At 50.2% G+C, this 15,142-nt stretch overlaps 1 protein-coding gene across 12 annotated transcripts in view; it reads left to right on the forward strand.

Annotated features, from left to right (window-relative positions):
- Positions 1 to 15,142, forward strand: part of Tmem63c (transmembrane protein 63C) — an 82,065-nt gene that overhangs the window by 11,491 nt on the left and 55,432 nt on the right. For 11 of the 12 annotated variants that reach the window (XR_013044428.1, XR_013044429.1, XR_013044427.1 and 8 more), the window contains exon 2: positions 7,536 to 7,684. The gene's annotated coding sequence lies outside the window, so the exon portion shown is untranslated. Of the gene's footprint in view, positions 1 to 7,535; positions 7,685 to 15,142 lie in introns of those variants that run through there. The other variant, XM_076551140.1, reaches the window with a different exon arrangement.

Genomic DNA, 15,142 nt, shown 5'->3' on the forward strand with positions numbered 1-15,142 from the left:
TTCATCAGGTCAGGGATCATCTCCTGAGGTCTTGGTGCTCCATGGTTTCATGTGCCTGGTTATTACTTCTGAAATCTCCCTAGGCTCCAGGGAAGAAGTGGACCCAGTGAACTTTCACTAGATAGAGGAGAAAACAGAAACTGGGAGGCAGTGTGAGCCACAGTCTTGCATATGTGGCCACGGGGTCTGACTCCAGCATACAGGGGTCTGTCTTCAGCATACAGGGTTCTGTCTCCAGCATACAGGGTTCTGTCTCCAGCATACAGGGTTCTGACTCCAGCATACAGGGGTCTGACTCCAGTATGCAGGGGTCTGTCTCCAGCATACAGGGATCTGTCTCCAGCATACAGGGTTCTGTCTCCAGCATACAGGGTTCTGTCCCCAGCATACAGGGTTCTGTCTCCAGCATACAGGGGTCTGACTCCAGCATACAGGGACCTGTCTCCAGGATACAGGGTTCTGTCTTCAGCATACAGGGGTCTGTCTCCAGCATACATGGGGTCTGACTCCAGCATACAGGGGTCTGACTCCAGTATGCAGGGGTCTGTCTCCAGCATACAGGGTTCTGTCTCCAGCATACAGGGTTCTGTCTTCAGCATACAGGGGTCTGTCTCCAGCATACTGGGTTCTGTCTCCAGCATACAGGGTTCTGTCTCCTGCATACATGGGGTCTGTCTCCAGCATACAGGGGTCTGACTCCAGTATGCAGGGGTCTGTCTCCAGCATACAGGGGTCTGACTCCAGCATGCAGGGGTCTGTCTCCAGCATATAGGGTTCTGTCTCCAGCATACATGGGTTCTGTCTCCAGCATACAGGGTTCTGTCTCCAGCATACATGGGATCTATCTCCAGCATACAGGGTTCTGTTTTCAGCATGCAGGGATCTGACTCCAGCATACAGGGGTCTGACTCCAGCATACATGGGATCTGACTCCAGCATACAGGGGTCTGACTCCAGCATACATGGGATCTGACTCCAGCATACAGGGGTCTGACTCCAGCATACATGGGATCTGTCTCCAGCATTCAGGGATCTGACTCCAGCATGCAGTTACATCCAGCACTTGTGTTGTGCTGTTGTTGGTTTTGCTGAAGTTGCTTAAGATCCAAGCACTTGGAAGTGAAGGTTGATGGTTTGTCCCCTTCCCCTCCATTCTGGGCAGGGTGCCCAGAGCCGGGGCAGCTGAAGGACAGTTCCTGTCACAAGAGCAAGTGAAACGGAAGGATAGGATTCCCTCATCACCCCCATGTGCGGAGAGGTGCAGACCTAGACTGTGCTCCGATCTGCAACAGCTCCTCAAGACCCTGTAGATAGCTGTCCTGGTGTGAGAGGGGCAGGTCAGGAGGAACCCCATCCCAGAGCCCTCCAATGAGTCTGGGAAAGGAAGCTAGGCCAGAGCAGCCCTGATCTTTCCCATGTTGGGGAAAGCGGGCTTCTAGGCCAGGCTTGGTAAGATAAGGCACCCCAGGGACTCTGCCTGCTTGTGCATGAGTCATTTTTGAACCTACCTTTGTGCTGGGCCTTCCTCACTGGTCCCAGAGCCTCCACTGGGTACTTATGGCATCTCCTTCCTTTCCTCCTTTTCTTCCTCTTCTTTTTTCTTTTCTTTTCTTTTCTTTCTTTCTTTTTTTTTTTTTTTTGAGGCAAGATCTCACTGTGTAGAACTGGCTGTCTCAGAACTCACAGTGATCTGGCCTGACTCTGCCTCCCGAGGACTGGGATTAAGGTTGTGTGCACCACAATGGCCAACACCCCCAGATCTTCTTGCCCCAACTCCTCTTATAACTTTGGCCAAGTGGGGTCCTGAAAGAAGAGATGGCTTTCTGACCCATGTCCCAGACTACCCCAGATCTGTCTCCAGTCCCATCTGATTATTTTCCTGTCCTTCTAAAATGCAAGCACCTGCCACGTCCTCCATGAAGCCCTCCATGGATCTCAGCCAGAAGAGGTCTGGAAAGCCTTGCACATGGAACCTGTTTCTTTTGCTAGACAGCGAGCTCATCCCTTTTCTCACTTAGTGTTCCCGAGTCCTCTACACACGTACGTTCACCGGTCACCCGTGGAGAGAGCAGGGAAACGGCAGACAATAATCACATTCTGTGATGATGGCATTGCGGAATGCCGGGACGGGATAGTCTGACAAGGACACGTGGAGATGCAGTAGCCTGTGTGTTATGACCGATGGTTTCACATCTGGGTGTGCAGTGACCTAGAGACACTCATGCCTGTGCAGAAGGTGACAGTCTCTGAGGTATCTAGGGCAGCCACACCTGGAATGCAAAAATTAGGTCTTAGCCGCTGTAGCTTTGTCGCCGACAGCGATGGAGGGGACAACCAAAGCTGAGACACCTGGAAGTTAGTACGAGCAGAGTGGGGGCTGTTTATCTTACTGTTTCATGCTGGTTTGACTCTTGGAGACAAGATCTTGCTATGTCGCACTGGTTGGTCTGCAGCAATCCCCTGCCTCAGCCTTTTGAGTGCCGGGATTACAAACACGTACATCACTCACTCCCGTCTGAGGTTTTTGTTTTGATTTTTTTGGCACAGGGGACAGGGTTTCATGTAGGCTAGTCTCAAGCTCACTAGGCGGAAGCAGATGCCTTTGAATACCTGATCCTTCTGCCTCCATCTCCCAAATGCCAAGATTACAGGCACGTACCCCACAACCAGCATGGAGTTTTATCTCCTGTAAATTATACCTTGGTAAGGCTGATATGCCTACACATATGTACAGTATGTGAATATTCTGTATCGCCACGAATAAAATCTAAAAAAACGGTAGCAAAAGGAGATCGCAGAGCAATACCATCAGTGACAATATAAGGTCAATAAAATTACAAAACAAGATTGTATGATTAATAGAGATGAACAAGTTACAGGTCCTGAAGAGCACAGCCCTGTGGTGATCTTCGGGGGATGGAGCTGAGACTTTTGGCCAAAGGCTTAATGGAGCAGAGACTTCTGGTAAAGACTTCTGGTTCGTCAGGAACACTCCGTCTCTCACACATGCACACACACACACACACACACACACACACACACACACACACACACTATGCACACAGGCATACTCACGCACTCACACAACATCTGAAGGGAAAATTATAGGATGTTAATATTTGCTAATTACATTGGTTTTATTCATTTATCTTTTCAGTGTTTAAATTGTCTCCCCCTTCCCCCGCCCCCCAGCCAAGGAAAGGCACCAACTCCTCCCTGGGAGGCAGTGTAGGGTCCTGGAGGAGGTGACCACAGAATGCTGAAGGAAGAGTGGGCGGTGGCAGGTTTAACCAGGGCAGGGAGCTGGGGGAAGGAAATGTGGAGCGTCCCAGGCCGGGTGACAAAGAAGCGCAGGCGGCGTTGAAATGTTTGATGAATGACTTTCGTTTATCAAGCAACCCTGTCTCCACAACCTTCCCATTCTCTATGATTTCAGCACTTCTGTATTTGGGCTGTGTGTAAACAGGATCCTGGGGGAAACTGTGTTGTATAAATTTGTGACTTTTATTCATTTATTTTAAAGATTTATTTTTAATTATGTGTGTTGTCTGGTTGGGGGTGGGTGGGGCATACACACACACACACACACACACACACACACACACGCATGTAGTGTCTGTGAAGTTCAAAAACATCAGATCCCTCTGGAACTAGAGTCATAGGGAGTTGTGAGCCACCTTATCTGGGTGCTGGGAACTGAACTCAGATCCTACGGGAGAGCAATGCACGCTCTTCGTCACCGAGCAGCCCATCTCTCCATCCCTGATTTGCTACCTTTTAAAGACTAGCTAACCTGGTGAGGGCTGGGGAAGCCACGAGGCAAATGGAGGAAGTCCCACATTAAAATGAGGAAGTAGCCATCGATACGGAGAAGGTAGAGTTCTCGGAGAATACCGAGGTCAGCCATGTGCAAATCCATTCGAAAGCAAGCTGAAACAATAGTTTTCTGGAAAAAAAAAAATGTAAATAATCGGTTTGACTCAGAAGAGCTGGAAAACCCAAACAAACCAATTATGGAAGGAACCAAGTCCTCAAAAAACCCTAAACAGCCAAGTGTAGCAGTGTTTGTTGAACCTTCCCGGACTGGATAGTGGGAATGTTATTTAGGTACCACCAACCATACCAGGTCTTAGGGAAGGAAAGAGTCCAGGCCGTTCTGTGAAACTAGTGCCACACTGATAACAAAGCACAGGACAGCTGGTGTGTGGCACACATTCATAATTCATCAATTAAATAGCAGAATGAATGCTCATCTGTGAATATTGGTATAGAACATGTAAGCTAAATAATAAATAGAATAATGAAATATTGTTGCTGGAGGGCTTCTCTCCAGGTCCCCCAAGCCCCGCAGTCCCACAATCCATGTATAAAATAATCACTCAGACACTTATATCACTTACAAACTGTATGGCCGTGGCAGGCTTCTTGCTAACTGTTCTTATATCTTAAATTAACCCATTTTTATAAATCTATACCTTGCCACATGGCTGGTGGCTTACCGGTGTCTTTACATGCTGCTTGTCCTGGCGGCAGCTGGCAGTGTCTCCCTCCTCAGCCTTCCGCTTCCCAGAATTCTCCTCTCTCCTTGTCCCACCTACTTCCTGCCTGGCCACTGGCCAATCAGTGTTTTATTTATTGACCAATCAGAGCAATTTGACATACAGACCATCCCACAGCAAAATATTGTATTTTATTTACTTATTCTGGATTAAATTTTTAAAATTTTGTTAATGTTTTATATATGAGTGCTCTGTATGTACACCTGCATGCCAGAAGAGGGCATCAGACCCCATTATCGATGTTTGTGAGCCACTATGTGGGTGCTAAGAATTGAACTCAGGACCTTTGGAAGAGCAGCCAGTTCTCTTCACCACTGAGCCATCTCTACAGCCCCCTCTTGACTAATTTTCTTAAGATTTATTTTATGTATCTGAGTGTTTTGCCGGCTTGTTTGTGTGTGCATCATCCGCATACCTGGTATCTATGGAGATCAGAAGAGGGCGTGCCTGTAACTTGAGTTACAGATGGTTGTGAATCACCAAGTGGGTGCTGGAAACTAAACCAAGGTCCTCTACAAGAGCAAGAGCTCTTAACCCCGGAGCTGTCTCTCTAGCCCCTATTATTGATCTTTTAAGACAGGATTTCATGTAGCCCAGGCTGACTCACTACATATCCCATCATTACCTTGAACCTCAGATCTTCCTGCCTCTACCTCCTTTTGTGCTGGGATTATCAACACACACCACCACACCCAGCACAGGGCCTAAAGGGCATTTGATAAATATTGATATATATCTTTGATTTTTAATTTGTGTGTGTGTGTGTGTGTACATGAGTATTTGTGCATATGTGTGTGGTGTACATTTCATCTCCAACATTGTTCTGTGCCCTTTACCTGAAATAGGATTTAATCTGTGCTGGAGAAGTGTGTGTTTGGGAGCTGCTGGGTAGGGGCGGGGGGGGGGGGTGGAGAATGAGAATATGGGAGGGAGGGGAGAAGGGAGGGGAGAGAGAAAGAAATATCTGACCTGACGGCAGTGAAGAGTTCTGAGCTGAAAAGTGATCAGTTTTCAACTCATATTGCCAAGGCTAAAGAGTTTAATGATGGACGGGGGACAGAAATGAGCTAGACACAATGGTGTGTCTCAGACTGTCATCACGAAACCCCTTCTGGAGTGTGCTAGTTGAAATAATAAGGTATGCTGAGAAACATTGTTTAAAGAGGTGGATATGTGTCACGCTGCGGAAGATGCGGAGAAAGCCGGAACTGCCTGTATGGCTGGGGCGCGCCCAACTGCTTCACTTCTGCAGGCCACCTTGGCCGTGTATATTAGTCCCTAAGAGCTGCATAACCCTCAACCCAGGGTTTTCTAGGGCTAACCCCACAAGTGTTTATTGCAGCTTCTTGACTCAAACATAGGAAAACAAACCAGGCATGGATGCACGCAGCACCCATAATCCTGGCACTTGAGGGGCTGAAATAAGAAGATGGCCAGTTCCAGGCCAGCCTGGCCCACCCAGCAAGTTCAAGGCCAGGCCCAGTCACAGAAAGGGATGGAGGGACCATCTAAGTATCCAGCAGCAAGGTTAGACATGTGGGGCTTGAGTCAGTGAAATACTAACTACTGACACCTGAAGATGTTGGCTGTGGAGATGTGTGGCATGTAGGAATGAACGAAGCCAGAGTGACAGGAACATGGAGGTGTAGGGATATGTGCCCATGCATCGTGTTTGGGGAAACTTAGAGAAAATTACGGCAAGGACATTAACGATCTTTATCTTCAGAAGTGCCGCAGAGTCCTGGGAAGGCAAGGGCAGGATTCCCCATGTTATTTCCATTGTGTGGTTTCCTTGAGTGGACTCTCCACAGTGTGCTGTTTTCAGAATATCTTAGAAGAAATCACTTGTGAAGGGAGAAAACTATTTAAAATGCCTTATCGTGAGCTTCCTTCTTTTTCTTTGTCAAGACAGGGTTTCTTTGTATAACAGCCCTGGCTGTCCTCTGTAGATCAGGCTGGCCTCGAACTCACAGAGATCTGCCTGCCTCTGCCTCCCGAGCACTGGAATTACAAGTGTGCGCCACCACCACCTGGCTCCTTCTTTTTCTTTTTTGGAAGTGCTGGACACCAGACCCAGGACCTCTGGATGCATTCTGGGCAAGTTCTCTGCCGCTGAATGACATCCTGGCCCTGAGTTTCCATTTTAAGTTCCCTTTCCTGTAGGTTCATCTTGTCTTTCGTTAGCGATGTCAGACCTGGAAGGGCTGGTAAGAGATTATCCCTCCTTTCACTTTGTTTGAAGATTAAGACCTAGAGATGTGTCACACAAACTGCCCAGGGTCCCTGGCTAGTCTCTGCAGACTTTGGGGGGCTCCTCTGATGTTGCTTTTAGGAAAGGGAGTGAAGATACTGTGCAGATTACAAAAGCCTCATCCCTGGGCACGTCTACCGTCTCCCAGTGTATGCATTGATTGTGACTTCCCGTACCTTTGTGGTCAAGATGTGGACATGCAGATCCCTAGGTACCTTCCTGGACATTTGCTCTCTGTGGGCTGGCAGAGGGTTCTTTCAGTAGGCATTTCGGTAAGGTCTCCTCAGATGACTCTGAAGGAAGAGATGGCCGTGGCTCTGTGTGACCTCCCTTCACCTCAACACTGCTGGCTTTACTCTATATCTAGGCTGAAGCGCCCTATCGCAATGAGGGAAAGCAGAGTGCTTCAGCTCACCAGGGGACAAGTGACAGAACCAGAATGGCTTGACACTCTAGCATAGTGCTCCATCTCTATCCTCCTTCCTCCGTCTACCTCTGCTCGGCTTGGACGGCTCACTCAGGCCACGCATTGAGCATTCGTTGGCCTCTGAGGTGCCCTTCACCCTACCAGAGCTCTCCCCAGGCTGGCCCAGTGGGATGATGCTGACCAGCACATTGGGTCTAGGAGGGACCTGGCCAGCTAGAGCTTAGGGAGGAGCTGTTTACAGAGGACTGGGATCCCTGCCTGCCTATCCTGAGAGGGTTCTGCTGTCCCTTTGCCACAGAGCTTTGAAGGAACTACTTTTGTGGTCAGGAACCGGCGAGACACTGCAGGGTCACCTGGAAACACCTCTTCCCAGGGACTGGTCGAGAACGGGAAGACCTGGGAACATAACCTTTCAGCCTGAGCTCTCACCAACACCTGCTGCCCCAGGTAGGTACCCCTGCCATCATCCGGCAGCCCTAGCACTGGTTCCTGCCCCCCCTCCCCGCCCCCACCCCCGGGAAATGTGTCCCTATGGTTGTCTCCTAGCCTGTGGTGTATCAGCCAGCACTTGGGAAGGGTCCTCCATAGATGTCTCTAACCACAGCCTGCCTGGAAGTGGCAGCGGGGACCTGACCCCTCTGCACAGGGCACCATCTCAGGTAGCTCAGGTGAGAGCTGTGGGCAGCTTGTTCTCTGATCATCGGCAATGCCCCAGGCTGAGCTCCTAGCTGGGACCTCTGTGTGGAGGGTCTTGCCCAGCTGCTCTGGTGTGGGGAGTAGGCTCAGGATAGGTCCAGGCAACGCTATTCTGAGCTCTCCCTGACTCTGAGAACTCTCTTCCTCTGGAAAGAATTAAGACAGATAATATCTTCAGACTGCTGGAGCTGGGAGAGATCTCCCTGAGTTAATCCAAGTCAATCCCTCTTTACTTCTTGAGTATCACTTAATAGCAACAGTGAATCCAGATGTTGGCACTGAGCATCCCAGAGGAATCAGGTGTAATCTCATCAAAACTGCACAGGAAGCTTTCAGTTTCAGCTGCCTCCTTTCTGCTGACCTCAGCCCAGCCTCTGTCCTGAGTACCTTTCCTCTCCTCTACCACATGGCCATCTCAACCAGCTCACACCCCTTTGTCCGGCATCCAGAGGTAGACTGTGTTACGGAGCAGCTGAGCATCTAGAGAAGTCTTCCTTTCCTATTGTAGAAGTGAAAAGGCAGATTGTGTCTTGGAGAAAGGATGATGCAGCCCTGGGCACTGGGCAGGGAAAATGCAATAGGGTGAGCTCTTCCCCCCTGAGAGTGTCTAAGGCCTCTCTTTCATGAAGGAAAAAGCTGTCTTGGATGGGCTTTTGGACAAGAATATTGCGATTGTTGTTGCTATCCATTCAGGTCATCTCGGGTCGAGTTCTTTTTAGCGCGAAGTGCTCAGGTGATCTGTAGCCCTCACGACTTCCTCCTCCTTTCCCAGGAGAACCCTCCAGGCCAGGCGGCCTTGGCTGCAGGCAGCCCCTACTCCTGTCCCCCTTCAGGTCTCACTGGACAATTCTGCTTTCTCCCATCGAGATGGCTGTGGAAAGCGACTGTGAATATTGTTGAAAGCTCGGGGCTCTGCAGCCACCTGCCAGCCTCACTGTCTTTGTGCGCCAGTCTCTAACCGTAAAATGGGGGGAGGGATAATAAAAAGTAAAAGCCAAGGATTAAATAGGTTAAAACCTGTAAAGTGCTTGAAACAGAATCTAGCATTCAGTAAGTGGCTATTATATTAGCTCTGCTCATTAGTAAAGCCTGTTCTCTCCCAGCCATACCCAGATGCTTGGTTAACTCCCCTAAAGCACTGAGTAGCCACCTCACTCCCAGGGCATACAATCATCCATGGCTCCCTGTGGCCTGTGCCCTAACCTGCCCTTTAAGGGTCTTGAAAGCAGAGACTGGATGTATTATGTTTATGTTGTACACTATGAGGAAGTAATAATAATAATGTTTATTGAGATAGCATTTTCACCTTCGGGTGCGTGTGTGCTGAATTCCCAAGGAGTAGGGGTGTGGCCACATGCAGCCCCCCACCCAGCTTGAGGGTTTAATTCAAGCTCTGCCTCTTAACCATAGCCCTGATGTGAGCACAGCTGGATATGGGCTGCAGGCTCCACTGGATAAGGGTGGCTCTGGTTTCATCTGGGCCCGTGAGACTGCAAGTGCAGTAGCCCTATTCTAGACTCCAGCCCTGTCCACACCAGAGTGAGGAGAGGTCAGCTGGCCACTGCCCAAAGCAGACGGGGACTGCAACACTCTTTCAAGTTCAGGCCAGGCAGCAGACATGAAGTCATTTTCCTTGGCTCCCGTAGCTCTAGGCTGCTGGAGGTGGGCCGAAAGTACACAGGATCAGCACCCTGGACAGAGCACACTGCACCAATAACCCTGCATCCCCATGGAGGAGAAGCCACACACCAGGGAAGACATGATGCTTGGTGGAGTCGGGCAGGCCTGCGTTTAAAACCCAGTTCCTTTTCAAGTGCAGAGGCATTGGTTAACCATGACCTGAGTGCAGAGGCATTGGTTAACCATGACCTGAGTGCAGAGGCATTGGTTAACCATGACCAGAGTGCAGAGGCATTAGTTAACCATGACCACAGTACAGAGGCATTGGTTAGCCATGACCATAGTGCACAGGCATTGGTTAAACATGACCACAGTGTGGAGGCATTGGTTAGCCATGACCACAGTGCAGAGGCATTGGTTAACCATGACCACAGTGCAGAGGCATTGGTTAGCCATGACCATAGTGCACAGGCATTGGTTAAACATGACCACAGTGTGGAGGCATTGGTTAGCCATGACCACAGTGCAGAGGCATTGGTTAACCATGACCACAGTGCAGAGGCATTGGTTAGCCATGACCACAGTGCAGAGGCATTGGTTATCCATGACCACGAACTTCTCTACATCCCTGTTTGTCCACCTGTAAAATGGAGAGAATTATCCCCCCCTGCAGAGGGTAGAAGCCACAGTGGGGCCGCCAGCCAGCACCCTTGCACAAGGGCCAGCTTCGTTAAACTCAGACCCACAGACAAAGCTGTTCTCAGTGCCACATCCTGCAGCCTGCTCACTTTCCCTAGGTGCAATGTGCCTCGCAGGCTGCGGGCTCCCTTCCAAGACGACAGACGACGGCAGTGGTGATGTAGATGGGGGCGACGGAGGATCAGTGCAAAGCTTCCAAGATTCCTGGCAGGGTGAGAGGCAGGGAGGGAAGTGACACAGTTCTGTCTGATTTTCTCTGAGATTTTTCCACCAGGAGGCTCCGGCACTGCCAAGCCCCAGGAAGTGAGGGTGTGGTGCCAGAGAGGGAGCTGGTTCCCACAGGGCAGGCTTTCCTCCCAGCAAACTCAACAGCACTGTGCTTGTGCTTGGGTATTGGCTTTTAGGCTGGGCCCTGAGATCAGAAGCATGTAAAGTGGACACAATTCTGTCTTCCCAGGCCTTGCCTCTGCTGGAGAAGGGCAGGGCATTCAGCAAGCAGCTCAACTTTATTGATTTTTGCATTATTAATTCTTCCTCTTTTTTCCTGTTTTTTTTTTTTTTTTTTTTTTTTTTTTTTTTTTTTTTTTCCCCGAGACACGGTTTCTCTGTGTAGTTTTGGAGCCTGTCCTAGATCTCACTCTGTAGACCAGGTTGGCCCCAAATTCACAGAGATCCACCTGGCTCTGCCTCCCGAGTGCTGGGATGAAAGGCGTGCGCCACCACTGCCTGGCTAATTCTTACTCTTTCAGAGACAGTGTTTCCCTAAGTAACCCAGCCTAGCCTCAAACTTGTGTCAATGTTCCTGCCTCAGCTTCCCAAGCGCTAGGATCATAGGAGTATACCATGAGGCCTGCCAAAGCAGTATAAATTCTAGATAAAATAGGTTAGGGGAAGAAAAATGTAATATGGAAACAACAAACAAAAACCCAGAGAGAGAAGGGAGTCTCAGGAATGCCCCAGAGCTGTGTCATTAAATAGGGCCTCCACGGGGCTGGAGAGGACCTGAGTTTGGCTTCCAGAACTCAGGCAAGGTGGCTTATGGCCATGTGTAACTCCAGCTTCAGGGGGTCTGATGCCTCTGGCCTCCACAGACACCTGTACTCACGTGTACACACTCACATGTGGGGACACACACACACACACACACACACACACACACACACACACATCTATACATAATCTTTAAAACGTAAATAAAAATTTGAAATTATAATAGATAATTTAAGAAATGGGATCACCAAGGCAGATTTTACCAAAATTTAACACTTGAGACCCAGACTGCTCACCCTGGTAGGTCTCAGGACTCAGAATCAAGGCCTAACGATTTCATGACCTAGAAACCCTTCTAATCCCAGCCCAGACAACGCCATGCTTCCCTCCAGTATTTCCATGGCTCCCCACGACCTACACCGAGAAGCACAAGTCAGCCAGGCTGTCTTAGGACGACATGGTCTGTCCAGTTTGCCTTTAGCTCGGCTGACCCTTTTCTCTCGACCTCTGTAGCCAAGCTTGTCATTTTGTGAGTATCGTAATCTCCACTTCCCTCCTCCCCCCGTTTTTCCTCTCTCTACTGGTTTCTGCCAGGGTACAGTCTCTGCTTTAACACACACACCTCCAGAAGTCCCTTCTGGCCCGATGGTCCCTGAGGCTGTAGCTTCAGCATATACCTTGCTTTGTCCTGGGTTTGGCTTAGAACTGGTGTCCGGTCTGCTACCTGAGTACATGCTGAAGCCTCAGCCTGGGTTCTTCCACCTCCAGCAGGTGTTAGCTCAGTAAACATGGGCTGAACTGTGTCCATGCTTTAAAGGTCCCCATGACAGTGGGACAAGCAGAGTGAGCCTTTGGCCCATTTGAATGCCAGAGGTGGGAGAGAAATAGGAACAGGGAAAAATGAAGGGAAATTCACAAGGAAGAGAGGAAGAACTCACCCTATTTTACTTAGACTCTTGCACGCAGAAGGATTGGTCTCTCTTCTCCAGAAATAGCTACTACTCCCTCCAGCAACCCAGGATAGTATTTCTTTGAGTTTAATTAGAATGCCTTTAGCTTTAGGCAGCTCCCGCTTTCTCCGGTTCCATCTTTGGCTCTCGGCAGTTTTGCTGAACCTTAAGCCAAGGAAAAGCAAAGTCAAGAAAGAGTCTGGCCCCTGACCTGGGGCTTGCCTCTAGGTGAGGTCAGTGACTGCCTCCCCAGAGCCATATGGGAACAGGAGGACTAAGGTGTGGGTGCGCCCACAATTCCTGGAGGCTCTAAGAGCGATAGCCCCTCAACCACTTGGTTCTGCTCCTCTCCAGGGCTGACCGTTATCACTGGATCTGTAGGTAGAGAGGTCCCAGTACCCTCATGAGTTCCTCGTGAGCCCCGGGAGGTCAAATAAACCAGACTAGCGCCTTCAACCATCTGGCTTCCACCACCCAACACTGGAGCAGCTTGCTTTTAACAGACAGCTGCTCTCAGAGCACCCCTGAGGCAGTCGGCGTGGCTTCTGCCCTATTTAGACAGATGGAGCCAGAGCCAGGCAGGGATGGGCTTCACCCTGGCCTTCATCTCATCGGAGGGTGGCGTATTTCCATCTAGGGACCTGAGCTCCCCGAGGATCCCGAACACAATCTGGACCCACAACTGCCTCCCTCAGCTTTTGTGCGTTCAGCGGTCTGCTCTTGGAATGTCATACCATGGTTGGATGCCTTGATGCCCTTAAGGGCGTCTGGCTGCCCTATTGATTCAGAGCTCGCATGGTAGCAGAGGGTCCTGTCTGGCGTTGTTGGGGGGTGGTTTACAACGCCTGTGCTTGTAGAGTGCCTGAGCAGAGTGCCCAGAAGCTAGCAAGCTGTCAACTCATGAGAACTGAACTGTCTTATCTTCTAGAGGTCACCTTTGGCCAGCTCAACCTCTCTGCATCCTTTCTGGACACCAAGGAGAATTAGATGCTCCTCTCTGCGACTCCCACACCTGGCAGCCCCCTTATCCTGTGCCCTTTTAAAGAACTGCATGTCTGGACTGTAGGCTCTTAAGTTCAGGAGCCAGGTTGGGGCTGAACTGGCGATTCTGAGTGGAAGCTGTGCAGTGGGAGAGAGACACCATGGCTAAGAGAACCAGACTGACTGCCAGACTGTCTGCTCCAATGTCTGTGCTTAGATGGAGGGGCGTGCTGCAGGGGGACCTTCCTGCTTCTCCCATAGACTTTGCTTCCACGGGGCAAGTTTTAAAGCATGACCCAGTGATATTGGCATCATCCAGGGGCTTGTTAGAGATCATGCCTTCCAGACCTGCCATCCCAGAACCTGTAGCGGGTCAATGTGTGCCTTGTCATATATTCGAACAGTGACAAGGAGAGAAGCTGACCAGTGAATCCCTTCTGCTGCTTTTGTGACCACTCACCTCCTCCCCCTGAGGGCAAACTGCCAAAAGTTTCTTGTGCACTCTCCAAGAGAAAGTGGATAGTGTACCCCTGGCAGGTGCATATAGGGTACAGCATTCTCTATATGATGGCTGTACTGTGCTTTGCCCCCTAGACCATAAAGCTCCTGCTCTCAAACCTGAAAGCCTACTTATGGGGTTCAGTCTCCCCTAACCTGACTTGGCATGCTTACGAATGGTCCTGCCACACGTGGCTGGCCGTTGCCTCTCAGTTCAGGGCTCAGTGTGGCACAGATCAGGTGTTTGATAAAGCAAGCTCTGTGTGGACTGTGGTGAGCTGTAAACAGCTGTAAACAGCTGGCTGAGTCCGAGTGGGTACAGCCTTTGGCGATAGAGCCTTGGACGGTCAGAGCTCATCTTGGTTGCAGAAGGAGATGGAGTGGGGTGTCAGCAACAGCATCTTATCCGGTTGCTTACTTGGTTGCCTGGGCACCTCTCTGCGGACAACGTGTATCCTTCTGTAGCAGGGGCTGACTCTGGGATCAGGCCCTACCCCACTGCATTTTTGTGATTCTCTCCCAGTCCCAGCCTCCCTCCCAACCACCTCCCACCGCTCCCTGGACTCATGCTGAAGAATTAATGAGTTAGAGGCGGAGGAGAGAATCATACTCTGGAGTCTCCACTCCCCTGTTGATGAGGAATGGAGCAGCTGCCCAGTCTTGCTGGCTGAAAGTGTAGTCCAGACTTGTTGCTATGGAGACAAGAATTATAGGGATAACTCAGGGTCGGGCTGGAGGCTCAGCTTCGCCCAGTTGTGAATGCTTTTGCTCTACCGCCCTCAGATGGGAGGTGTGCCACATTTCTCTTTCTCTAAATCAAGGCGGAAACCTCCACGAACAGGTTCCAGCCAAGCCCCAAGGGTAGGCAGGGGCTGCCTGACCTGAGATGGGAAGTCAGCGGCTGTCGGAGAAGCAGCTTAGATGACAATGTTTGTGAGGTCCCTTCCAGGCCATATGCTCTGGGTTTGACATTACAAGGCCAAACAAGTCCCTCTGCCATGCTTCCTGACGTTCCCATCTTCCACAAATATTTGCAAAGCACCCAGCCCTACCCGGACAGTAGAGACAGTAATGAGCAACAAAGGCCTGGGCTGTGTCATTAAGGAATCTGCTGTCCCGTGGGGGTAGCCAGCCATGCGAAAGGGCAACTTGTAAGTAATCACACAGTGTACCCGGTCCTAACACAGCAAATCACGCATCACCGAATGTGCTGTGTGTAAGTAGTTCAATTGGTTCCCTTAGTCCTCACAGCTACCCAATGAGGAAGATGATACTAATGCGTCCATTTTATAGGTAAGGAAACTGAGGCACAGGGCACTTAATAAACCTACTTAAAGTCATGGGGCTGCTACATAGCAGAGGCTAGGGTTGGACCCAAGGAAGACAGGCCTAGGGACCCATAATTCCATGCTGCTCTGTGTCTGCCTTGCAGGGTTCCCTGAGGTAGGGGCATGGGCATGGTGCATCACCT

This window comes from Peromyscus maniculatus, chromosome 14 (genome assembly GCF_049852395.1).
Source record: "Peromyscus maniculatus bairdii isolate BWxNUB_F1_BW_parent chromosome 14, HU_Pman_BW_mat_3.1, whole genome shotgun sequence".
Taxonomy (NCBI): domain Eukaryota; kingdom Metazoa; phylum Chordata; class Mammalia; order Rodentia; family Cricetidae; genus Peromyscus; species Peromyscus maniculatus.